We start from the raw sequence: 3,698 nt of genomic DNA on the forward strand, positions 1-3,698 counted from the left end.
ATATATATATATATATATATATATATATATATATATATATATATATATATATCTGTATGTATATATACATATTTGCATATAAAATGCATACACACATATCTATATGGTGGAGAGCAACTGAATGCACCTCAATGTCTTTCCTTGGCCACCTTGTGCCTACACATAAGTTTGCCATGAGTCTTAGTTAAGATTACTGTTGTTGTGAGAAGACACCATGAGCAAAAGCAGAGTAGCGTCACCCGGCAGTAGACACTTGCTTAGCCACACTATGCCCTTCTCTCCATTCCCAACTCTGTACAGAAGAGAAAAGCCCCCCGTGGAAACATTCTATACACCTCTGCAGCTCTTGTAACATGCAAGGTCATAAAAACAAAGACCAGTGGACTCAACAGACAGCTTAGAAGTAGATCTTAGTACTTGGTACCTGATTGCCAAAACAGTTACCGGATGTGAATCCTGTTTGGCTCAGATAACCAGTAAGTCTTCAGCAAACTTCATTCTCTCACCAGCAGATATACAGAAAGTGACAGGCAGGTGCCTTTTACAACAAACGACTTAATTCTGACTTATTAAGACACTTACAATCTTTACTTTTATATGAGCCAAATTACATAAACACAAGCACTTATATAACGGAGGCATAGGGGGCTGAGCCCAAGCCTGACTTAAATGGGAAGTCGTGTTGCACAGTTTAAGAAGTGTCTTGTTTATAGACGTGAGAGAAGTGAGATAGCCCTTCAGACAGTCCAACCAGCATTTGTGAAGACCTCCTATGTGTGTTGACCCTGAGAGAGAGGAAGGCCTTGCTCTCCTGAGCCTTCAGACATCTAAAGAACAGAGAAAGGCAGCCAAGGAAAAAGGAGCTAGGGAAGAGGAAGTTGGGCATAGAGCCTTTGCTATGGGGGAGGTCAGGTGTGTTCTTACACACAAGGGATCCATGCACACTGCAGGGTGTTAATCTGTGCTGTGTTGCTATGACAAAAGACCCAAGATTAGGCAATGGATATGGGAAAGATGTTAATTTGCTTCATGGTCTGGAATCTTGAAAGTCAAGATAGAGCAACCTCAGGTAGCCCTGCCCTGGTGCTGTTTGATCACGGGTACAAAGCAGAAGGACTACAGGGGATTGTGGAAGACAGAGAGCAGAGGCTCCACCCTGTTTCTCAAGCACCCACCATACACTGCTCAGCCCTGCCGCACACCATGAAATAAGGCTCAATGTGGGGTTTTGGTTTGTGTCCTAGACATGTTGAAACCATAGCTGGCTCTCCCTTAGACATGTTGATTTTTTATTCTGTCTGGGGATTTAGGTGACAAATCTCCCAGGCAGGTGAAGGGAAAGTATTTCAGGCACTGACAGCAGAGCATATGAAGGCCCTGGTTCTCACTTGGATCTTACTTATAGAGAAATGGTGTCCTAGCTCCTACAGAGACACTGCAAATGAAAAACATGCTAGGTAAATNATAAATTCAAGGTTCAGGTGCACACAATGCAGTCAGGTTACAGGCAAAGTCCAAAGAAATGAAGTAAAGACATGGTGCTTCCCACCTGTGATCCTCAGTTACATGTCTTAGATCCCTATAACTTTACTTTTTTTCAAANATTATTTCAATAATGGTTCTTAAATGCTTTAACATCCAGTTTAGCCAACCACTCACCAGAGGTAGTGAGGAGAAAAGGATATGAGGGGTGTGGTCCTGCTGTGTGTACTATCTGGAAATCGGCAGTTCAGTTCACATGTCGACAGCAGTAGCTCGATCCACTCCCAAACACTTCACTGATATATCAGCAGTCCATTTCGGTAGAGTCAGGATAGCAAACATGAATCAGCAGTGGTGGCACGACCTAGCAGGCAGAGCCAAGCCTCTGCTGGGCTTGAGTCAGCAACAGGGACCTGGGAAGAATCCCTAGAGAGGTTCTCTGGTGTACCTCTCTTAGGGAGAGCTAAGTTGTACCAGCAAGTGGAGCTCAACCTCTGTCACTTCTCTCTCAAGTTCTATTTAACCTCCCTCAAAGCACCATGTGAACTCCACAGGTCCTGTGTCAGATGTGTGTGTGCCTCAGCCGACATCACTGCCAATCTACCAGAGTCTGCAGAAAGAAACTACAACACACCACTGGAGGGGTTTTTGGTACCTTGCTCTCTATGGAGTCCTGACAAATGGAGCTCAACTACACAGTGTAAGTCGGACCAATACATGTGTGTCATTATCAAAAGATGCTTCTTCACATGAGCTTTCACACACTTGCTGTAACTGAAAATCCTTTCACCTGTGTCTGCTTCAGGCAAATATTCCTTCACGAGTCTGTGTTTGCCTTTCACCTCTGTTTGCTTCAGGAACACCCTCCTTCACATCTTTGCTCCAGCAAAACACCATCCAACACAACTGACTCTCCAATGAACCCTCAAGTTTTCTCTTGACACCAACTTATTCACAAAGACAGAAATTGTGCCTGGACATGGGAATGCCCTCTGGGGCTGGCTTTGGCCTTTTGATTTGCCCAACATATGTAATAGCAGTGCACAAAAGCTGGCTGTAAATGAAGTATACATTCTAGCTACCCTCTGTAAAAGTCACAGCGGCTTGGGATTTCATTTGAAGATCTGAAAGCCTAGATTGGGCAGTTTCTGAGCTATTCTAACTTATATCTAAACCATAGGCACCTGTCTGAGTCATGGTTTCTATTCCTGGACAAAACGTCATGACCAAGAAGCAAGTTGTATAGGAAAGGGTTTATTCGGCTTACACTTCCACATTGCTGTTCATCACCAAGGAAGGCAGGACTGGAACTCAAGCAGGTCAGGAAGTAGGATTTGAAGCAGAGGCCATGGAGGGATGTTACTTACTGGCTTGCTTGAGTTCCAGTACTGACTTCCTTGGTGATGAACNGCAGTATGGAAATATAAGCCAAATAAACCCTTTCCTCCCCAACTTGCTTCTTGGTCATGATGGAATAGAAACCATGACTAAGACAAATTGGTACCAGCAAGTGGGGTATTCCTGTGACAACCTGACCAGGTTTTGGGAAGGACTATGGAAGGGCTTTGGAACTTTGGGCCAGAAGATCCATTCAGAGTTAAGAGTTCTGTGAGACGTTGTGTAGGAGCTCGGAAGATAATGTTTGATGTATGTGCAGGAATAGAAACCTTGACTAAGACAGCACCATGTTATATCCTGTTTAAGTCTCACCCAAGGTTATTTCTGCTTCATTAGCCTGTGCTCATGGTCCACTGCTCCTGTTTACATGCTCATGAGCCATCAGGCCTCACGGTGGCCTCCTCCTCTCTCCTCAAGATCCCTACTAGTGACCCTAAGCCCAGTAAACAAAGCCAAGAATACCTCTCTCCTCTCCAGTTATTGGCTGTCAGACACACTTATTTGACCCAAGAATAAGATAAGCAATGTTTACAAAGCAACATTTGGTATATGTGAGAATTTGCTTACCAGATCACCAAAGAATTGGAGGGTGGGGTGAGTCCAAATCATGGGTTCCAGTACTTAGCATTTGAATACACAGCAGCAGGAAGACAATCCCAACAGCTGGTAGAGGCAGCAGGGGTACCCTCTGGTGAGCAGTCCTCACACTAGCATGGGACCCAGAGGCCTACCTGCAGTGAAGCCTCCTGCACAGCATGGACAGAAAACCAGGCCTCCTTGGCACTCAGCAGTGGGGTGCCTCTAGACCCTGGTGGAGT

This window comes from Mus pahari, chromosome 1 (assembly GCF_900095145.1).
Source record: "Mus pahari chromosome 1, PAHARI_EIJ_v1.1, whole genome shotgun sequence".
Lineage (NCBI taxonomy): Eukaryota > Metazoa > Chordata > Mammalia > Rodentia > Muridae > Mus > Mus pahari.